Below are 24,297 nucleotides of genomic sequence, written 5' to 3'. Positions count from 1 at the left end.
AACATATACATGGAAACCCTCACCACCCTACTCAAACAGCCAACATCCCCTTCAACCTCTATGCAGATGACACCCAGATCTATCTGGAAAACTCCTCCATTGCTGACATTCAGAGACTCATCAACATTCTTAGAAAATTCCAACACTGGCTATCAATAAACCACCTTAAATTCAACCACGACAAAACTGAAATCCTCCTCATCTCCAACAAAGAAGAAATCCCCCAAATCGTAGAATGATTAAAAGCAATCAATGCTCTCAATGGTAATCTCACTCTGGCAAACTCTGTAAAATCATTAGGAATCACCCTAGACCCTACACTTGACATGGCCAAACACATTAAGAATTCTGCAAAGAGTGCCTTCCTCAATGTGAAGATAGTCAACAAAATAAAACCCTTCATTCCGCCCAAGGACCTCAAACAAGCCACTCAATCATTGGTGCTATCTAGACTCGACTATTGGAATGCAGTCCTCACCGGTACAGAAAAATCCCACCTATCTCCCCTCTAAAGAATGCTCAATGCAGCAGCCAGAATGATCACCAGAGTTAAGAAATACGATCATATCACCTGCACTAAGAGAACTAAAATGGCTCTCGGTCACAATGCATGCCAGCTTCTAACCTGCCTGACTCACACAAAAAGCCCTGCACATAGGGAAATCTGACTACTGGCCTCAAAACTCAAGAAGGCCGGTCAAACAAGGAACCTCAGGAGCTCCAACACCTTACTACTCATCCCCATGAAAACACGCAAACCAAAAACTGCTGCACGATCCTTCGCTGGAAACGCGCCCAAAATCTGGAACTTCATTCCAGCTGATATCAGGACTATTCCTTCCTTTTTAAAATTCAAAACACTCCTAAAATACCTCTTCCTCAACCGTGCCTTCCCGAACTGATAGCCGTAGCCGGAGCGCACAAGCCTGCACTCTGCAGCTCCCTGACACTATGTCATTAATCAAAACCAAAGGGGATGATGGATGGAGTGTTGAACATTACAAGCACGTACCCCCAGTCAACTGATCTGGGCTTAATCCATCATCATTCTTTAGCTCACTCTACCACCCCAGTTCAGACATGGCCATATGCAAATCAGTCTGACTCTGTGCCTCATGGGAACAGCTCAGCCCGAACTGCCAAGCCATGTCTTCCCAGGACCGGAAACAAGCATCCTGGGACCAGTTTCTGGCTAATCAGCCATTATCAGCCAGGCTAACTTGAATCAAGTGGCAAAGTGAGCAAGGTACCCACGTCTGGGCATTCCCTGCCAACTTAGGGCGAACAAAGCAAAACCAAAGGGGATAATGGATGGAGTGTTGAACATTGCAAGCACTCACCCCCAGTCAACTGATCTGGGTTTAATCCATCATCATTCTTTAGCTCACTCTACCACCCCAGTTCAGACATGGCCATATTCAATTCAGTCTGACCCTGTGCCTCATGGGAACAGTCCAGGCCGAACTGCCAAGCCATGTCTTCCCTGGACCAGAAACAAGCTTCTTGGAACCGGTTTCTGGCTAATCAGCCATCATCACCGAGGCTAGCTTGAATCCAGTGGCAAAGTGAGCAAGGGACCCACGTTTGATAGCCGCCGCCGAAGTGCACAAGCTTGCATTCTGCAGCTCCCTGACACTGTGTCATTAAGACCTACCTCTTGCCGGCTCCCCGACCCCTTCCTCGTTCCCTCCTCCCTGAATCAGGTTCAGCCCAAGACATCGTGCACTCATCGAGGTTATCTCAGGACTTCCCTACCCCAATGGTACACAGCACTCTGGAGCTTCCAAACCAATATGTATACCTCTGCCTTATTGTGTGACTCTTGCATTAAAACTGTTGTAAAGTGCTTTGATACTCTCGGGTCTGGCCAGCACTACATAAAACTCCTTAATAAATAAATAAATAATAAATCATAGATGACAATCTGGCATTTTCTGAGAATCCACAATACCATTATAATTATGTTAAAGAGTCTTTGAGTCACTTTAGTGAAACTAACTTGTTGCCCAAACCTGATAATTGTGTATTTGTTGTTAATTCAGGAGAATATGGGATATGTCATTTCCACAAAGGATTTGGTCATGGATAATTGGAAGCAGTTTGACAGTAGCCTTTTACAATTTCAGTAAATTCCGATACATTGTTACACCTATATTTGAACTTAAAAATCGTAAAAGCTTTAATTGGAACTTGGAGACCTTGCAGCGCTTCAAAAACCTAGTAGTAGAAACAGTCATAAACCACATATGTTCAAACTTTTTTTCTGGAAATTGATGCATCTCAAAAATGTATTGGATATGTACTAATTCAAGAAGATCTTGATAAGTTGAAACATTCAATAGCTTTCTTTCCAGAAAATGTACACCTGCTGAATATAAATATTTGGTGATAAAGAAAAAGCTGCTAGCAATTAAAGAAGCCTTCATGGAGTGGAGCCATTGTCTCAATTCAAGGTTTTGGATTGTACGGGCCATTGGAATCTGCTGGTTCTTTAAAAAGTTGAAGGCCAGTAAAGTTGTTAAGCTTGTTGGTTGTATTTTACTACAATATGATTTTCCAATCACATATTTACATGGAAAACTAAATACTGTCAACACAAGGAATTTGGGATCAAAAAAAGGATTCTTGCTCCAAGGGCCTCTGTGACAGCAACACTGATCATCAATTTCTTAGAGAAAATACAACATGAAACTAAAGAACTATCAATCAATGCCAATTTCATAAGTACCATTCTCTTATGAGCTCTGAAGACCAGCTAATTTTCTGGTTTTTGGGGGTGATCTCCAAGGGAAAATGTTGTGTAATTACTGCACTGGAATGTCAAATCCTGCTGCTAATGCCCATGATCCTCTAAGTGTGTGATTTGTACTCCCTGACTAGAAGTTTACGACAGGCTCCTTTATCTTTTAAAAATAAAGATGAACTCTGGCAGAACTCATTTTCCAGTTTCAAGAGTGTACCAGTTTTTCAGAATGTATTTTTAAGTCTTTGCTCAACTCCAAGTTCTTATTAGCACCTGCATTCTATGCAAGATTACCAATTTGGATTCAGATCACACAACAACATTGAGACATCCACCTTACGCATCACAGATAATGCGCTCCTGATCAAAGATAAATATGATTGCTGCTATCTGATATTGCTGAACATCTCAAATACCTATGACACAATAGACCATCTCTCCTAGCAACTTGTATCCATTAGAGGTGACCCCCCTACTTCATTTAAGAGAAGAGATGAAAACACAACTTCTTAAAGAACACTACATTCTGTACATGCAGTAACAGTCCATAAAACAGCTACCTCTCAAATCACTTGTTAACTTTATATTTTTCTTTGACTCTGTACAGTGCTCTGTAGCCTTCATATGTGTGGGCCATAAAAATAACACACACTCATGCATACATACCAGGAAGTGACATTGGGGATCTCCCTAACTTCAAAGGGACCCTCAGTCTTCTCCCTTAATATTCCTCAGTCTGATATACTCAAAAATGATCCAATTAATTTCTTGAAGGATGTCTTGCAATTCACATCTAGTGTCTTCTAATCCTTTTCTTTTACACCACTAAAGTAAAAATGTAAATACAATGGAACCCTCTGTGGTCTTTCCAAAACATGTCACATCAGCTCCACAAGCATCCTTAGCATACTTCAAGTAAAGCACATACAACTGACATCCATGTTTTACATGGATCAGCTGATAAGTCAGTTCCAAGGACCTGGGAGAATTTTTTTTGAAAACACAGGAGATTCTGGTAGCCATTGTCTATACCAGGTGACAGGTAAAAGGGTCTGCCCTGCCTCACTGTAAGTAGTCTACAGCCAAGTGAGGTAACAGTAGTCACTCTCTTCAAAAGGAACGTGCACATGTGTGCCCTCCCACCCACAGCAACCTGCTCCGTACCTCATTCTATGTGATCAAAAGGCCTCCTTGCATGTGGGATAGTATGAGCTGAGATCAGGCTCACACATACACAGACACACAGAACAGGCAAAATGTATTTATCTCTATCAATACAAATACCCTTGCACATACAATACTCATTAGAACATATTGAAATGAAATGTATACAAATTAACTGTGCACCATTATTTGTGCTTAGTACCTCTGTTTGTTTGTGAAGAATTAAGGGAAAAGAAACCCATATACACCCATGCACAAACTATATACAACACATATCCTATGTCAATGTGACTTAATTATAAGTAATTGACATATAACACAAGCAAGACAGCGAATCCAACATACACACATTCTCAAAGGCAATGCAGACAATGGATCTGTCATTACGGATCATAATGAACACAACAGAGTAGAACACTTACATATTGCATTTGAAAAAGTTGTTTATCAATACAATAGTAAACAGAAAGATACACTTCAACAGAATAAAGTGGAATTTAAGCAGATAATTTTCTAGAACTGTTCTTTTTGTTTGCAAACCCTTAACCACTTCATTACAAAGGAGGAGATGTACACGTCCTCCATATTACCTCTGCAGTGCAGAGGATGTGATTGTATCCTCCTCCACACAAGCAGATAAAATCCCTCTGGTACAGGCACCAGAAGGAGTGTATTTTTGAAAAATAATCTCGGGATGGGTGAGAAGACATTTCCATATATCGAGAGAATAGTTTTTTAAAACTGCATGAAGAGCAGTACACACCTCATGTTGACATCCCTCATTGTAAAAGTGAAAGCAGTCAGTGTTGTTAGGCGCTGACTGCTTTCAATTTGATTGGTGTTTGGTGGGGCGTAACTCACCCCTCCATAATCAAGATGACAAAGGTACAGTTGGAAAGGGAATACTGTCCATTTTAAATAGTAGTTCCTTCTAATGTATCCCTGCTTGAAGATCACTGCAGGAGACTGATCTCCAAACAGTGATCCACCAACTATTCCAGGGAGAGCTTAGCACTCGTAGGCAAGGACAAGTGCCCCCCCAAAAAGTAGCCATTCTGCTACACTGTGGAGGGTCACTGGTGTTCACCTACAAGTTGGCACTATATAGGGGCAGAAAAACTGTGAGCCAAGGTTTGTTAATTATCCTCAATCTGACCCCTGAGGGTAGATAAGCCAGTAGGTGCCAGGGACAGAATTCTTTAAAGAAAATTGTGTGTGTGGCCTATCTTGGCTTCTAACTGCAATCCCACTCAATAAACCTTGTATAGTCTTTCTACCTAAATGTGGTTTACAGCACCATCATCATGGCAAATGACAGGAAGTTTTGATTTTTTGGAGCATAAGTTTGACATATAGGCTGGCGGAGAGAGGGATATCCCCCCAAGTTGCCACCCACTGGTGGCAGAAAGCGAGTCTGTTGCCTGGGGATGCTGTGCATTGGCAATATGGGCATACCGTGAACCCCATCCTGTCTCTTACTTTTTCCATGATAGTCTATACTCCCATAGTTCTCCCCAACTGAAATTTTTCAATGTTTGATTAGACTTAACACATGTCATTGGAACAGAGCAAACCCATAAACATATGAAGGCCTAATTGACTTTACACAGCTCGGGTTTGGACTGGGTTCTGTTGTGCATGATAATCTGAGCCTCAAAAGTCGGGTTCTGTTTAATAGGAAGAATTGCAGGAATATTGGATGGCAAGAATTTTGTGTATCTCTGGAACATTCTGAAACGTTTTCCCGACAAAAATATGAGGAAACTCTATGAGTTTAGCTAATGTTTATTGTGTGTCAGGTATTCTGGATAAGAAAATATAGTGGTTTCCAGACAGGTCACACAATCCTCGGCATTTGCAGAGGATTTTGGTAATAAAATGTAGTAGGATCTATGCAAGTCACACCACCTTTGACTTCCATAGGGTTTTAGTTTTCAGAAATGTCTGGGTTTAGTAGGTTTTAATGGATGGTGGCCGAGACATCCACATTTCCAGAATGAGTTAATTTTTAATGTGGATTATTGATTATTGATGTTTGCTTGTTGATTGTAGGCGGTATTCCTGTTCAGGGTGATTTCCCCAGCAAGAGAAGTGGTGTGCTGTTTTTATCATAGGAATTTCAGAAACATTAGGTGGTTAGATTTTGATGGATCTTTGCAGCTCATGGAAAGGAAGGGAAATACATGTTTTAGCCAAAGTTTTTAAATTTGTAGGTAAATCTGGGTAAACAAATGTAGTGGAATCACACACATCACATTACCCTGGACTCCCCTTGATGTCTAGTTTTCAGAAGTGCCTGGTATTGGTAGTGTTGGAAATTATCATCTTTTGTGGTTGGTGTATCGTTAGGCTTGACTGATATTTGCGGTTATAGATCTGTGAGCACTTCATCTTTGGTAACCATGCTACAAAAGCTATTATAATGTTTTAATTACAATCAGTGTGCTACTGTGTAGCTGATTGCAACTAGTCAACACATTCTTCCAGAGGACCACCTTCTGACTGCCATGCTAGCCCGGTCTTGTTTCTCAAAGCCAACTTTACAGAAACTTGCACTGCCCTAGGAACTTGTAGGAGAATGGACTCCAAATTCGACTTTTTGCACTTCATCATGACTCCTTTTGCACTTTCCTGCATGCACTAAATGCCAATTTTTATAGTCCTCTTGAAATTTTTGGGAATCATTGTAATTACTCAAACTTTTTAAACTAACTCTACTTAAAAAAAGGGTTGTTTAGGTATTTTTTTCATGCAATCCAACAATGCTGCTGACTGAAATGTTTTTTTTAATCAAATAAGCGTTCTTGTATGTGTCGTTTGACGTAGCTGATTGCAATGGTTTTTATTAACTAAGCAATAAAGATTATTATTATTATTCTTAAGCAACACAAAAAAAATGAGGATAATTTAATCGATATACCATTTTCAACATAGAATGTTGGACCAATATATATTTTACTAGGAAAGGGCATATATATGTTCTACATGATCCATGTATATATTTGCCAGATTGGGAGCAAAAACTGTTCCCACCGAAGTCCCGAGCATCACCATCAGACATAAAATAGTTGTGCTGTAACCAATTCTCAGCAGGGAAATTATAAAGCTGGTAGTAATATGTCTAGGATGTATGTGGGTATTTAGAGGGTTTTCTATCAGCAAAATGCTTTCTACCTGGGGTATTTTAGTGTAAAGAGATGATATATCCGTTGTGGCAAGCCAATCCATTTCTGTATTGAAGGGCATGTTCTCGATAAGATTTATCTTTAATGTACTGTCCCTCACAAAAGTCTCTTATATGGGGAAGAGTCCCTGATGAAAAAAATCAAAGTATCTTCCAATGGATACTAAGACCGAACCACAGCTGGATAAGATAGGACGACCTGGGGGTTTTCTGGCATTTTTATGGATTTTTGGCACCAGCGTGCGGGGTGTCTCTGCATTGAGATATTCAAGCGATGTTTTGGTTATACAGCCCTGTTCTCTGTCTTCAGTAGTCACCTTCAAAATTTCATTTGTGATCATGGACAGTGAATTGGAGACCATTTTTTTGTAATGTATTACATTTTTTATTTGTTTACAAATCTCAAAGTCATGTCCTATCTTATCCGACTCTTCTACAGGATAACATGTAGTCTGGCTGGAAACACCCTTCCAGCGCAGATTCCCATTTGAATATGATAGAAAGTTGGAGTTTGGGATGTCTGAACTCACAATTTAAAAATACCCCTTTTATTAGCGATGGTTTTTAAATTGCATGTTTGAAAATGACACTTTTAGAAAGGGGGCATTTTCTTGTTTAACCATTCTATACCTGCCTGTGGAATCCATGTCTGGCTTAGAGTGACAAAGGCGTTTGTGCATTCTCCACAGACACTCAAACAATCACAGCTGTGGTGTCCCCTGCATATCATGATGGTCTTCCTGAGCTAGAGTGGTAGGAGGAGTTTCACTGACACCTGAATGGGGTTGTGTCTGCCTTTCACAATGCTGTCTCCGTCACCTGTAGTGTGGTTGGACCAGGGAGGGCAGAGCTGGTCCTAGTAATGCAAGAGAGGCTTTTCTTTGAAGTTTGGCAACTTCAAAGACTAAAACTGGTATAATAATTGGGGCTCTTATCCGGCAACCTTAGAACACATGTATGCTATGGAACCTGCCAAACATAAAGAGCTGCGGATGCTGTCAGAAGGGATTTCAACTTTGCTGAATTGGCCTGCTGCTTGCTGCTTCTCTTTTGGGCAGGGAAAGGACTAGACAGTACTCCCTGCAAATTATTTTCTGGGTTTCTCCAAGGACTTGAAGTAGAGCTTGCCTCCTGTTGGAAGTCGCAGGAACATCAAAGACTTCAAGTTCATCTGCCAACAGCGCTTGGAACTGTGTGTTTTGTGATGCGACAGAAAAAAAACAACTACGACGATGACAAAAAATGCCGCTGTCTGCTCAGTACCAAGAAACAGTAATGGGCCTTGACTCAAACTCAGTCAGGCTGAGTCAAATACAAAATAGAACAAAACGCTTGCCAAAACTGAGACAGACTCCTACAAAATCTTCCACTAAACCTTTATGAACCAAACATAAACGTCTGCTTTTTCAATTGCAACATCAAATGATTTATTCAATTTATTTGTTTCATAAATGTTTGCAAAAACGAAATTCATTGTGCATAGTATTCATACAAAATATGTACAACATAGATTATCTACACAAGCAATATATACAAATTATACAAAACATTTACAGCTGACACATTCACACCAACTACATACTCACCTCTCTTAAGCTTCAAACACTCATAATAACCAATGGTCCCAATGAACACAACAAAACACATGAACTTATAGAATGAAGCATACTGTCAAGAAAGATTAGAAGTCTTTTGTATCTTCTTTCAAAATAAATAAAGCTGTAGTTTTATCTCTTCTTAAACAACATAAACTCATTCTATGTGACCTGGGACCAGGTCGACGCGTTTCGAACCTGAGAAATGAAGGGGTTCTCCTCAGGATCAACAAGACTCTACAAAACAAAACAAAAATCCAATTTAAGGTTCCTATTCATCTGCCAAAAGACCCAGTGCCTCTCCGTTTCCGCCATCCCTACCTTAAATCATCTGGGTGACTGCCTTCTTACGTAACTCTGATGTGTCAGTATCTAGAAACCATACAGACAAAAATCAGACCAGAACCAACTTCAATCATACAACAGACTGTTAGTAACAATCTATGTTCCAAACACTTACCCCCGTTTGTTTAAGTCAATTTGTATGGGCAACAAGACTCCCTGTAGAAAAGAGAAACGTCTCTTGAACCAAGAATTCATTCAGTCCAAGCTTTACTTGCAAAATATGGACTGGACAAGAAAAGAGCAGTTAGATGAGTTTGTCATCTGGCTAAATTCAAGAACCCAGGATAATAAATTCAGCTCTGCTGCACAGACAAAGTAATAAAATTTTTGGATGTGAAAGTATATGCCTCAGTAGGAGGGTTAGCGGCCACACTGTTCCGTAAAACAACGTTTATGTTTGGTTCATAAAGGTTTAGTGGAAGATTTTGTTGGAGTCTGTCTCAGTTTTGGCAAGCGTTTTGTTCTATTTTATGCTGTCTGCTCCGTGACTTGGAGATGCCATCTGTAGCATCACCACACTTCACAACGCAAGCCTGGTCTTACTGATGACGCCACATGATGCGTCAACCACACTGCTGCTTGTACTGTGACGTGTGCGCACAGAACCTTGCGTCGTCTCACTTCACATCGCCATTCTGTATCACCGGCAAAGGTGCTCAACACTAACATCAATGCCACTGCCTGCACCGTGGTCTGTGGACACTGTTCCCGAGGTTCATAAACCATTGTCCAGTCCCACACCACAGCATTTGTCCACCGATGTCGGCACCATCGACTACAGCATCGTCAACCGATGCAACTGCTTGCACCGCGACCTGTGGGCACCGCACAAAGCATTGCCCCACTTCCCATCTTCTGATGGCATGGCTTCAACAATGACAATGAGGCTGCCTGCACCATGACATGTGGACACGACATGTTGCATCACGCAGCTTCCCACCACAGCCCTGGTCTCACCAATGACGCCGGATGATGTTACTGAGCTTCTGGCTGCACCATGACCTTTAGGCAAAGCGCACAGCATCATCCTGCGTCACATTACAGCCCCAACGTAATCGATACCAGAGCTCCTAAATTCAACCTCACAGAGTTTGAGCCTCAATGTGGGTGGTTTCAAACCATCGAAATCCTACGGATGCCGGTGAAGCCACCTCTTCAAAGCTCATTTCCAAGGAACTGTTTAGGGGTCTTCCTGACACAGTACGTGGCTCCCGATCTCGTATCTGCCTGAACTGTTGGATTTGTTTGTTCAAAATGTCATGATAGCCTCGAACAGAGCTACCGACTTCAAGGAATTGTATTTTAAGTGGATTCTTTAAAAATACATATCTTGAGTACTGTATGTTCGATTTTTATCATGTTCGTTTGTTTTACACAGATAAATATTGGCTATTTTTCCTAAAACTGGTGTGGTGTCCTTTTGTAGTGTTTTCACTGTTTAACTGGGTTATGTGAAAACAAGTTGGTTGAGAGATTCAACTGAACCTTAAAAGGCATTATTTGGGGTATGTCAGACTCCATGAGGCATACGTGGGACGTCCTCTTACCAAGCCTTTTCTTTACCTGTAGGGAGGTACTGCAGAAGGGACTTGGCTTTAGCCCGTTGAGTTGCTGTATAAAAACCCTGTTAGAGGACCACTCAGCTTGGTGAAAGAAGGCTAGGAGCAAGCTCCTAGCAAGCCAGCCTAGGATATATTCAGTTATATGCTGACCTTCAGAGACCACACTGTCAACTTCACGAAACCCACTCAGGTGAACCTAGAAGCAAGACAGGAGGACATAAAACGCAGATCTCACCCAAAAAACGCCAGGCCGGAAAGTGTGGGTCATGGCCCCAATGGAGCCGTGCACTCTACAGGACAAGTGAGCAGGGCCATTTGATGTGAAGGAACGCAAGAGTGATCTAACCTTCCTAGTGGACTTGCAGACTCCTAAGAACTAAGCCTGGGCAGAGTTTGCGTAGCAGCGCTTTGCGGAACTCCATGAGCGGCAAAAAAATATCTGCTTGTCCTGCCTGTTTATGTGATGTTTCCGCCCGTACCACAATGCGGATTTTGTGTTTGGGGGTAAAAATCATATGGACTGTACCCCACGGCCATGCATGGGTCCAGCCACCTTGTTTTCTTCTCTGTTATGGTGCTGGGGCTTACTTTTCAATCCTGTGTTAATCTATTCAATCCTTCTTCAACAAAACTTTTTTTTTCTGATTTTTTTTATTTATTATCTTTCCATTGGTCTTCTGAAGTGTATATTTTGTGTTTTAGTGAGTTTTGTACTGTTTTTCTATAGTACTTGCTTTCTAATTTTTTTACTTCCATTCTTCTTCTCCCTTATTTTTTTACTTCCTACATTTTCTTTTCTGTCCCCGCCACCCCAGCACCATGGCAGAGAGTGTGACCTGTGCAAAGAAGAGTTGTCTTCCTTGCAGAAGGCCGAGCCCGGAAGGGTTGCAGCGCTGGGCCTTGTTTTCTGAGCTGGAGGTGGAAACTCTTGTTTTGTTGTGCAGTGCCACCTCCCTTTCACCCTGGCAGCAGGTGGCAGGCCTGGGTCCAGGTTTGGGCTCTGGAAGTGGCAGCAGCAGTGGGCGGGGGTACGCCGGACAGTGTATCCCTGCTCTGGTGTCTAGCGCACCCACAACCAGATGACCCACCAGTGATCCAACATCCTGGACCGAGAGCAGGATCTGGTGGACCTTTTAGGGGTTGAGGTTGTGGGGCTTGGTGAGTAGCTAATTACGATTAATTTTATTATTGTTATTGTTAATATTATTATTGTTAATATTATTATTATTATTATTATTAGTATTATAATTATTATATGCTCACATGTAGGTAAGGTAGGGCGCGGCTTGAGCGCTGATGGAGCCGGCGGCGTGAGCCGATAGCTCCGCGCTCGATCCCTCAGTAATCCTGAATACTGGGGTTCTTTGAGGCTACAATTGACCGACGTTGGGTCGGAACGAGTGGTCTCCATTCCGCGCCGCTTCTTGCCTGGGGTGAAGACCGGAGGACCGAGTATTCTCCCGCGGAACGGGTCCGAGGAGGTGGGAGCCGGAACCTCAAGATGGTGGCGCTCCCGAACTGACGGGGACCCCTGGCTATGGTGCTCCTGGACGGAGCTGGCGAATGGCCGCAGGAGGAGCGCTGTGGTGACCGGCCGCCCGTGATCGGGAGGCGCTGAGAAGTGTGCGGCAGGAAACAAGAAGAGCCGCCGGCCGGCGGACGGATCCCACCGAGCAACACAAGATGGCGGCCACGGACCGGCTGGCGGAGCTGGCGGAGCTCACTGGGCGGCAGGGAATGGCAGCGCAGGGAGGTGACACAGCATAACCGGTGCCATAATCGGGGCACAGTGAGGCGAAGGACCGGAGCGCCGGTGCAGTAGCGCTTGGGCACTCGGACGAGACGCCCAGCGGCTGGTGACGCGCGGGGTCCCGGAGCTCCCGGTGGAGGTACTGAGGCGGCACTTGGACACTGCTTACCGCGGGACAACGGTAGGAGAGCTGGGAGTCAGGCAGCAGGCGCTCAGAGGGCCCTTCACGGCCATTACAGCGCGGAGGCTGCTTTGGGGGCACTGTCCGGAGACGAACGCAGGGGCTCCTCAGCGTCGCTATAGGTGCAGCCCCCCTGTTGGTGCGGTCTCCGATCGACAGGGCTGGTGTGACTGCAGCAGAGGACTGCCTGGCCAGAAGCGTCTTGGGGCGCACATTGGAGAACGATAAGAAAGCCTGTGGCCCACGGTGCTGCACAGGGACTCGCAGCTGCAGCCATCTGTAGAGACGGAGGGGGGCTGTGACATACCCGGTCCGGACTCCAGCTATCAGGGGAGACGGTTCCTGGTGCTGGGAGCAGTATAGGGCCTGTGACCAGAGGCCAACTCTTGGGGTGTAGGACCAGCGAGATCGTGGTGCTGCCCAGGCTGTGACCGAGTTGGGCTGCCCCTGATGGAGCTGGGCGGGTGAGACCATGGCGGACACAGTGGACGGTACCCAGGCCCAGCGCAGTGACCCGGAAAGCGATTGAGTGGGATACTCTCAGAGACCGCGGCAGTGCAGAGTCTGCATAGACGACCGGTGGGCAGCCCTGCTGGGGAGAAGCGTCCCCTGGCATGGTGAACCTTTCCTAGTGTGGGCCGGAGAGACCGAAGCCGCCCTACCCAGCCAGATAGCGACAGGAGGCGACTGCAAACGGCTCTGCGGAGGGAACGCCCGCCAAGATGAAACCAAGAACGGCGGACGCAGACGGCGCGGCACAGAGCACTGCCCATGAGAGCGGCGACATGATGGAGGGCTCGGAGGCCGAAAAACGGTTGAATAAGTGCCTGGATCAGATACTGGAGGCCATCACCACGACCAAAGACTCCCTGCATAACGACATTGCGCAGGTCGCAACGGGGTTGGGCCTCCTCAAAGCTGATCATTCAAAGCTGGTGCACAGGGTGAAGGAGACGGAACTGGTCGTGCAAGACCTGAAACCAGCAGTGGTGACTCTTGAGAGGAAACTGGAAGATGCGCTCCTTAGACTGTCCACGCTGGAGAAGAGAGCGGAAGACTCAGAAAGTAGGAATCGGAGCAATAATGTCAGGGTGGTCGGCCTGCCGGAGAAAATTGAGGGGAAGGACATGGTTTCTTACCTGGAGAAGTGGTTCAGATCGCAGGTGGTCCCGGAGGGGCTATCCCCCTTCTTTACTCTAGAGCGGGCGCATCGGTTCCCGGCTGCGCCGCCGCTGCTGGGACGCCCGCCTAGACCTGTGGTAGCGCGTGTCCTCCATTACAAGGATAGAGACTTATTGATTCAAAACGCGCGCTCCGCGGGACCTTTCAAGGTGGAGAACAGTTCGGTCACCATCTTCCCGGACTACACGCAAGACATTCAACGTCGTAGGGCTTCATACCTAACGGTGAAGAAGGAGCTTCGATCGGAGGGGATCCAGTATTCGCTGTTGTTCCCGGCCAAGCTGCGCATTATCATGGATGGTACAACACAGTTCTTTTCGTCGCCTGACGAGGCCTGGACCTGGCTTGAGTCCTACAGGGCGGTAACTGACCGAAAGGGCAAGGACATGGATGGTAGGCCCAGGCCGGTGAGGGTGCGTCAGTCACAACGCATCCGCAAGCGGCACAAAACACAACAGGCCCTATTACGGGCGCAACTAGAAGTGGACAAACAAGGAGCGTTAGCAGCGACAGCAGCAATCACTGGGTCGCAGGTGGAAGATCTGGTCGGTAGATCGACGTCGGAAGATGACAAGGGACAATCTGGGACTGAACTGTCTGATGTGGATAGCACAGTGGGACCGGAGATGACGCCCGCACAGCGGACGATCTGTGATTGGCGGGGCCCATAAGGTGCACTGCGGCCTGGTATCGCAGTGATGGGGCAGGAGTATGGGGTACCCATTTTTGATTACTGTTTTGTTGCATGCCATTGGACGGGATCATGGAGCGGGGGGCGGAGGCGGGAGCTGCCGCCTGTCGGCGCATTGCCACGTTCCTATTGCCCTTAAGGAGACCTGTGGTGGCTACCACAGGATAGATTGGTTTATACACTTATTGAGGTTTGGATGGGGACTGTAGCGCGACTATTGGTTCCTGTTCTGGGGATGTGGGCGTTGACAGTTTTGAAGGGTGTTGGGAGGGTGGGTACATGGGCGGCTGGTGTGAGCTGGAGAAGCATGATGGAGGAGATGTTGAGAGGGGATAGCAATGGGGACTTTACCTGAACTGAAGTGCATCACTTGGAATGTCCGGGGATTGCATACTATGTCCAGATGCTATAAGGTACATGCTTATTTGGTGAGACGCGGGGTCCATATAGCAATGCTCCAGGAGACGCATCTTACTAAATCGGAAAGCGCGGCACTGCAGCGACGCTGGAGGGGGCAAGTCCTTGGTACGACGTACTCGGCATATGCGAGGGGGGTATTGATTTGGGTGAGGGCAGGGACTCCATTTCAGGTTACTGCTCAAATAACTTATCCGGAGGGCAGGTATGTCGGAGTGCGAGGGAGGTTGTGTGGCAGAGAAGTGGTGCTTTGCAGCGTTTACGCACCTAATGTGGACCAGCCTCGATTTTTTGATGCCATGTCAGGCGCGCTAGCGCACTATTTAGCAGGGCCGATAATACTGGGAGGCGATTTTAATTCCATTACAGATACCGCCTTGGACAGGTCCCATCCACCACTGGCTGAGTCTTTGGTCCGCAGGGTGGCGCGGCGGAGAGCGGAATGGCAGACTGAATGGGGTCTGATTGATGTATGGCGGGCACAGCACCCTGATGATAGGGATTATTCCTACTTTTCGGCACTACACTACATGAGCTACATGTCCGGATCAACACGATCCTTTGTGATCCTGTTATCGCTAACTTGGCGTCCGGTACAGAATACCTGGCTAGGACCATATCGGATCATAATCCCCAGTTGCTCTCCCTCCGATGGCAACAGGCGAGGACAGCTATTCCCAATTGGCGATTGAATCCGGACAGGCTGGAGGATCAGGTGTTTAGGGCTGAGGTGCTAGAGGGAGTGGAAACGTACTTTGCAGTTAATGAGGGGTCAACATCAACTAGAGGTCTTGAGTGGGATGCGTTTAAAGTGGTAGCGAGGGGCCTGTGTATTAGTAAGCATTGCGGGGTCAGGAAAGTGATCTTAGAGGAGGTCAAACGGGCTGAGGATGACCTGCGGACATTGGAACGGCAGAGACCAGGGCAGAGAGTGGCGCAGGCGCAGCTTATGGTGGCTAAAGAGTTGGTAGCGACGGAAACTGAAAGGCTACGCTGCTATGACTATAAGCAGTATACGGCTAGGGTCCACAGTGAAGGGGACAAAGTGGGAACGCTGTTGGCACGGCTGGCGAACCCGGAACAGAGCGGGTGTTCAATTTTGAGCATGAGAATAGAATCAGGGGACACGGTCTACTCCCAGATGGCGATTCTTACGCTCTTTCAGGAGTATTATGAGACCCTGTACCGGAGCCGACTGGAAGCGGGAGCTGAGGGAATAGAGGGCTACCTAGCGGATATTCGGTTACCGCAGCTGGAGGAGGAAGACGCTAAGACCCTGGGTGCTGACATCACGCTGACTGAGATCAGGGGGGCTATTAAAACGATGGCGAGGAAGAAGACCCCGGGGATGTATGGCTTCCCCATAGAATTTTATGCCGAATATGGCACCCCGGCTGCTCGTAGTGTATAATGAAGCGCTGGACCGAGGCAGCGAGCCCGGCTCTATGCGGGAAGCTCTGGTGGTGCCCCTACTGAAGCCTGGTAAGGATGGCACGGACGTAACTGCATATAGACCGCTGTCCATGCTGACGGTGGATTACAAAATCTTGAGTCGAATCTTGGCTACCAGATTGCTTCCATATATGACGATGCTGATTCACGTAGACCAGGCCGGCTTTATCCCCACCAGGACTACTTCGACAAATATCTGCCATTTAATACGGGTCTTGAGGAGCGATCTGGAACCGGATGAATGGCCAGCAGAGTTATCTGTTGATATAGAGAAGGCGTTCGATAGCCTGGAATGGGCATTTCTGGATGTCGTACTGGAGCGGTTTGGCATGGGCGCCAAGTTTCGGCGCTGGACGAGGGTACTATACACCTCGGCCACTGCTAGGGTGCGGTTAGGGTCAGTGATTTCCGCAGCGTATCCAGTACAGCGGGGAACACATCAGGGCTGCTCCCTGTCACCTCTGTTGTTCGCGCTGGCGATCGAGCCTTTGGCGATTCTTGCTCGGACGGGAGCGGAATTTAGGGGGATTGCATGCCGAGGAGAGCATCATTATATCTCGCTTTATGCGGATGATCTCTTGATGTTCCTGGAGGATACGGCAGAGGCATTGACCAGGGCAGTGGGGTTGCTGGATACATTTGGAGCTGTGTCGGGCCTCAGAGTGAACTGGCGTAAAACTTGTGTTTTTCCGCTGAGGGCAGACATGCCCCAGCCGCCACTGCCGGCAGATGTGGTTTGGGAGGGGTCCTGCTTTACTTACCTAGGGGTGAGGATCTACCATAGAGATGACGACCTAGTGGAGGGCAACATCGGACGCTGTGTTAGACCCTTGAGGGGCTCGGTGGCTTTTTGGGCCACGCTTCCGTTGTCTGTGGTCGGTAGAGTGGCACTGCTTAAGATGGTGGCTTTACCGCGCCTTCTGTACTATTTCTGAACATTGCCAGTATGGGTTCCACCCCGGTTCTTTAAGGATCTGCGAACCCTTACTATTGGGTTCATCTGGGGGAGTGGTAGACGAAGGGTGGCGTTGGACACCCTCCTTAGGCCAAAATCTGAGGGGGGAATGGCAGTGCCGGATTTCGAATTGTATTATTTGGCGGCGCAGCTGCAGATCCTTACACAACATGTAGCTAGGGAGTTCAGGGGCCCTGACCTGCATCAGGGAACAGGGATACAGCGGCATGTATTGTCTTATATTGTCCTGCAACAACGTCTTGATGTGGGAAGCCTGACACTAGAGGAAAAACGCTGAGGTTGTGCTGGAATAGGAGTCAAAAACGGGCAGGAGTGGTGCATCCATATGCCCCGGAAATTCCTCCGGGCATGTTGACGGCACTCCCACACGGAGGGGACTGGTCACCCCTCATGGAATGGGAGGAGATGGGGCTTCACATGGTAGGAGATCTGTACGCGGACGGCGAGCTGCTTCCATTCCGAGCGATACAGGACCAGTTTGGAATCCCGGCTGGGAGCTTCTTGTTGCATATGGCAGTGACCACGGCGCTTAAAAAACATTGGAGGGTAGGGCTCCTAGAACCAACGACCACGATGGCATGCCAATATGTGGTGATGTCAGCAGGGACGGTTAAAGCGGTGACATGCTTGCATTCCCGAATGCTTCATGAAGGCCTGACCCCCCTGACGGCGTTGAAAATGAAGTGGGAGGAGAGCGTGGGGAAACCCATACCGGATGCCACATGGGGACACATCTTGAGGAGGCGTGGAAGGGTTGTAGGAATGCCCGCTTCCAACAAGTACACTACTTTGTGCTACATAGGGCCTACCTAACACCTGGTAAGATACCAAGGCATTTCCATGTGCAGGGGGCGGTGTGCCCAAGGTGCCTCATACCAGGGGCTGAACTAGATCACATGCTGTGGGTTTGCCCGAAGCTGGGCTCGTATTGGATGGAAGTAGGAGAACTACTGACAGAAGTGACGGATAGGCAGTTGACTTTTGACAAAGCGGTCTGCCTGCTCCTGTGGTTCCCGCACACGAAGAAGACGAAGATCACCAGTAAATTCATAGACCTAGGCCTTATTTTAGCTCAGAGAGAGATCACCTGGCACTGGAAGTCATCGTGGGGCCCGTCCAGCAAGCGCTGGGTAGCGGAGTTGGAAAAATGGGCTAGAAGTGAAAGTATGGTCAGGCTTCGACAGGCGACCCGCACGGATAATGAAAAGGGTTTGGAAGCAGCAAGGATGTGGGAAGGCCTAGTGGTAGCCCTGCATGGATACTGATCACGGGGGGAGGATGGGGAGGGGGAGGACTAACAGGGAACTCCAGGTGATGACGATTGTGTGCATGTTGTCCCGTAGGCTCCTGATTGAAATGATTAAATCCTGAATTTGGCTCACACCAGCGAAAAACCAAGGGGTGGGTGGGTAGGGGAGGGATGGCAAGCCGTCACCCGAAGGTTGACGTTAACAACCGAGTGTATCTAGAGTTGGTGGTGGAAGGAGGGGCTCGCTGGCGAGGTCCTGTTAGGTGGGGAGGAAGAATGGGGACCTGTTCGCTGCCCTTCTTGTTACCGGGGAGGGCGAGTTCTCTGTTGGGGTTAGGGGTTGGGTAGGTAGGGGAGAAAGGCGGATATTTTACACGAAGCCTGACTGTGTTGCTGTCGAATGATTATTGTTGCTATGGTATTGCCACTTGATCTTCATGTAAATGTCTGGTAGTTGCCGCCCTGCCTCCGGGATGTGGGACACGAGGCTGTGTACAATGCTGTTTATGACTGGCATCCGACGATATGTGGAGATGGGCGGGACAGTTTAAACGATTGCTCATTGCTGATTCTGCAATAAAAATTGTTTTACCAAAAAAAAATGTAGGTAAGGTACATTTACAAATAATATATTATGTGATACTTATTTTTGATAGGTGCTCAGTGCTATCTAATTGTAATTGTTGTCAACTTTGTGCTCACTTGGCTGATTATGTAAGAGAACTTAAGTTAGGTAATGTAGACTAGAGAGACTCCTTTCCTTTGTCCTGTCATTAAGATAGTGCGAGGTGGTAAGTTACTTAGTATTAGTAATTTAGTGCCTGTGTCCTTTCACTTCAGTCTGTCGTAGAAACGTTGTGGTAGCTCATATAGTGAGTAACTAGCAACCAACCAATTTGGTGCATGCAATATGCATGCGTCCATCTATGCATTTAAAGACTATATGCAGACTTAGGGAAATGGCCCATCAAAAGACGTTGAGATGATTGTGAAGGAGATCGGAACCTAAAAGCAAATATATATTGTTTTGCAGTTCATTCCAAAGTCGATTTCATGCACAACATATATATTATGTACCCACCCATCATCAATCGCCTCCCTCCAAGGTCTACTGCTTACCCTTGGCATTTCAACAGTGCCAGCCATGGGTGGCCTATCGGCTGCATGGTACAATAGTAGTACCTTATGTGACATTGGGTTGTGTTTATTCACATATTAGTAACTATTCATATTTTCTGCTTCTTGTAGTCAGTGTGAAAGTGAAATTAACCATTTGCCGTTTGACAGAGCATGGCCATAATAGAAAAAATATAATTGTGTGGTGCAGCTGCCCCACTTGCAGACAGTTGTAAAGTATCGCAAGGCTGTGACACAAGTAGGTCTGTCTAGGAATCAAGCTGAGCTGGCATGAGTACATGATTAATTTAGCTAAGCAAGAAAGAAAAGAATACTTGTCTGCTCCATAGTGCCTAATGCCTGAAACTCTAATCACATCCAAATCTTAGGGGAAGAGGAATCGAGAATTCCACACATGTTATATGAAGCAAGTGCTACTGTGCCACTATATAATTTCATGTGTTACAGGTTTGCTAAGAGTATTGGTTACAATTGTCTTTTTTCTTTCTTGCTATAGCTACTACTTCCTCACCCACCAGCTTGAGAAAGCAACCAAGAACCAGCAATGGAAGCTGGAGGCTATCAGGACAGAATATCAGTGGCTTGCAGCCTTAGAGGAGGAGGAGGCTGCAGCAGATTCAGCCTCCAATTCCCTGTGCCCCAGCCAGGCACCCTCAGTGCCTCCGGTGGTACAGCTCTGTGGTTTGGCAGCTGTCCACCTCCATTCAACCACTGCTGCTCCCCCCTGTACACTTGGAAACTTTCAGTGCTTGATGCTCTTGAGGATGGCACACCTGGAGGTCAGGATATAGGTGCATTTTGACCAGCTGAAGATCAGAGTTCTAGACCACCGCTAGACGTCGCTAGCCCCTTTTTTAATCTTTTGTTTGATGAGTGGGACTTGTTGAGGAGATAGTGGTAATGTGGGAGCATGGGACATTTGATTTATATGAATAATTTTCATTTTTTAACTTGCTTGACTTTGGACATTGGTTGGGATTATGATGTAAATCTTTTTTGGGGGGTTACTCTTTTACTTTGCACTGTTTCTTTCGCCCCAGGGCCACAGCCAGTTTTTGAAATCTGCTGATAGTGTAACATACCAACAGATAGATGCAGTACCCTCACTTGTACGGGAAACATCCTTTACAACTAAACTTTTACAACGCAGTGCTTATACAACGCAGGTTTTACAACGAAAACCATTACAACGCATTGCGCTGGGAGGCGCTCTAGGATAGGGAATAGATTTAATTTACTATCCAACACCTTCCCTAGTGTCCTCGGGGACTGGAGTTGGAATAGTAAATTAAACTTTTCACTATCCAGCACCCCAAAGCGCTATGCGTTATAAAGGTTTGCGTTGTAAAAACTGCGTTGTAACAGCATGCGTAGTAAAAGCATGCATTGTAACGTCATACATCCCACTTGTCCTACTACTCTCAGTCTCTCCTCCTAGTCTATGCAGTCTGCAACTATATTAACCCCTATGAACTTAGAAGGGGTGAGTAAAATATTTTCCATATTATGTAGATTATTGCAATTTGAATGAATCCTTCACAGTTCTTCTCTTACCTGTGATTAAGCAAAGTGATGGCAGCATGGTGATGATTTCCAAAGGTGACATGGTTGTGGTAGTAGTAGATTGTAGCAGCATGCTAGCGGACTAGTCGAATACTAGTGAAAGCACTAGATTATGAAGCGAGGTTCCACTCCCTCCTAGCCAAACTCAAATTGTAGGATGAGGAACATGCATTGCAGGGAACTAATTAAATTGACATATTAAAAACTGAGTTAACGTAATTTATTATACAAGCTTTGCAGGAAAAAAAGAGACAGTCACCTGAGGGAGACTAGACTATGACTAGTAGTACACAAGAAGAAGACTGCCAAACGAGAACACATGATAAGTAATGCTAAAGTAAAATAAATAATTAGAATGGTGGGCTAGTACAAGTTACAAACTGAAGTTGACTTGAGCTATGAAGTGGAGTTGACAAGCGTAACCTTAGTGATGATGCTAATAATTATGATGGATTATGAAATAAATTTGAATATCGAATACTGTGCATTGGTGGCCAATCTATTATATATATATTATTGCCAGTGTGGGCTATACTTAGACAGAAGAATATCCTCACCCTTCCTTGAGTTGGTGTTGCTTTCACCCCGCCAAGTGTGTGATTAATTAATGGTGTAAACTTAATGTATTCCATGTCAATAAATCACACAGCCTGGGGGAAGACGGTTAGGGGTTTGATGAATGGATGGGAGGGGGAATTTGAGGGAAAGGTTTGACAGAGACATACATTACTGCACAAGGACAACTCATTCATCTTGGCAGCTGACCATCATAAATCTGTAATGGGAGGAAAAGGAAATGCATTAATGATGATAAATACTACACCAGTACAAGAAAATTGTCCGTATGCCACCAGAGAGACCCAAGTTACATCATGTTCTATTGTACCAGGTTTTGAAGGATAGCAAATAAAATTACAATCTCTGTAGGTGTCAAGTAAACAAACATAAACAACACACACAGTCGTAATTATTGAAGAGAATAAATTATACTGTATTGCCAAATTGGGAGTTGCGTCTCTGCATTCCTCTTGGACTGTCTGTTAACCTTGGGTGCCTGGCAGATGCGCTTCGGTATGGTAAGTGTGAGTTGTTTTTCCAGTATGGCGCAGGGTAAAGGGCCTGTAGATGGAAAAACAAAAATGATATTGAATAATCAAGGAGAAAAGTTGAACTGCATAAGGAGTGCCACAAGAAGACTTTCAGACGCAGCATGGCTAAATGTCTGTTTCTGGCAGTTACCTCCAACAACAGACCCCCCCACCCAACATTCACTTAGATTTCAATTTGAGGCAGACAGCACCGAGCACGCACACATACACACACAGCAACATAGCATTTTCCCAATTTAGTAAAACAATCAATGCATCGCTTTCAGTCAGTCATATCACAGTCACTACCACCACTACACCAACATGTGTTGCTCTGGTGTTGTTGCTTTCCTTTAGGCCACTTCAAAGTCATCATCATCCAAATTGGTTGGTTTCAGTGAATTTGAAAACTTCCGTCTTCTTCTGATGGCAGTTATCAACGTGGTAACGCTAATGCCCACGCCCTCATTCCAGCATCTTTAATCCTCCTAGAGTCTGACTCTGAGTATGGTGACTCAGTAAAGTTAATCTTTCCCTTCTTGTTGTTCAATACCAAAATTGTCCAAATCCATACCAACAGTGTTCTGAGTGAGTCTTGACTCATCCTGACTCAAAATGCACTGGATCGGCCTGTAGTATCACAAATTTGAACAACAATTTGAACTAGAGTAATCTAGATTTGTGTTTGTAAGCTTTGCATTATCTATTGACTGATGGGGGGTCTGAGTCTTTAAGGAGGATAAAGTAAGCATAAAACAATTAAAAAAAACAGTGTGTACAGTGTGGAGTGTACACGGTGAAGGAATCTCTCAAAGGCGAAGGAAAAAAAATAACCTTCCAAGGGAAATTATTGATCAGCCATCGGTAGGCCACCAACATTATGAATCTCAGTCATTATCATTTAAGCTGCTGGCCAGGGGGGCTGGGAAGCTGCTCCTCTATTCGGACTCTCCTGGGAGACAGACTGGCTCAATCCACACTTTGGACTTCTGCAGGTAAGGTCGTAACAAACTTTATGCTCTAACAATACATTTTATATAAAACTTTACTCACTCTCCTAGTCAGAAAATGAGTGCACAATCCCTGGAAAAACACAGCTTACACAGCTCACAGCAGATTACTGCTGTCTAAGAGCACCCTCTGTTAACTCTCTGATGTAGAAAATCCCTGTTGCTGAGGATAGAAAGTGGGGGTTTGACACAAAATGGAATCCGGGATAGATTGCTTAACATACAGCAGAGCAGGAAAGAAATTAGGATGTAAAAACAAGTAGTCACGGGGAATGTGAGGAAAAAACAGCAAATTTTGGACTGTAAATCCCACTATTCAACAGTTTAAATAAAACAGTCACAAGGAAGTAAAAATCACAAGTTTTTATACAAAACAGGTGAGCAATGATGCAATTACAGGCAGGTTAAAAACTTCAATTTTTAAACTGTAACAATCACAAGCAAAAAACATTTAAAAAAGATGCAATCATGGGTATTGAAAATCGCTTTTTAAAATTTTAGGCGAAAGACAGCACTAGTCTGCTTCCTTACCACCTCCTGGTCTTTGGTACACTGCAATCTGGGGCACAAGGAAACTGCAGCTTAAAAAAAGTAGGTCATCTAACACACTACTTCCTTGACCTGAGTCTTCGTCATCTTCCTTCTGTGGTACTTCAGGTATGGTGTACTCTGGTTGTATGAAGTGCTGAGTCATTTTGATCATGGTTAATCTCTCCACATTTTGGGGCAAGAGATGTGTCCTTCTCACTGTTGCAAGGCACATGATGGCCTGCAATACCAAGGTACTGCGTGGGTGCCTTCCGGACACCGTAGCTGTCCTGCAACTTTGTGGGCATCCTAAACTGTTGAATTTGTAAGTTCACAAGACTGTGATAGCCCCAGACAGAGCTGTCCACTTCAAGGAGTTGTATTTTAAGTCGGCTCTTGCTAAATTCATATCTTTAGTACTGTATGATGGATTTGTATTGTTTCTGTCTTGTTTTACACATATACATTTTTGATATATTC

This window comes from Lissotriton helveticus, chromosome 8, assembly GCF_964261635.1.
Source record: "Lissotriton helveticus chromosome 8, aLisHel1.1, whole genome shotgun sequence".
NCBI lineage: Eukaryota > Metazoa > Chordata > Amphibia > Caudata > Salamandridae > Lissotriton > Lissotriton helveticus.
This window is presented reverse-complemented; position numbering follows the sequence as displayed.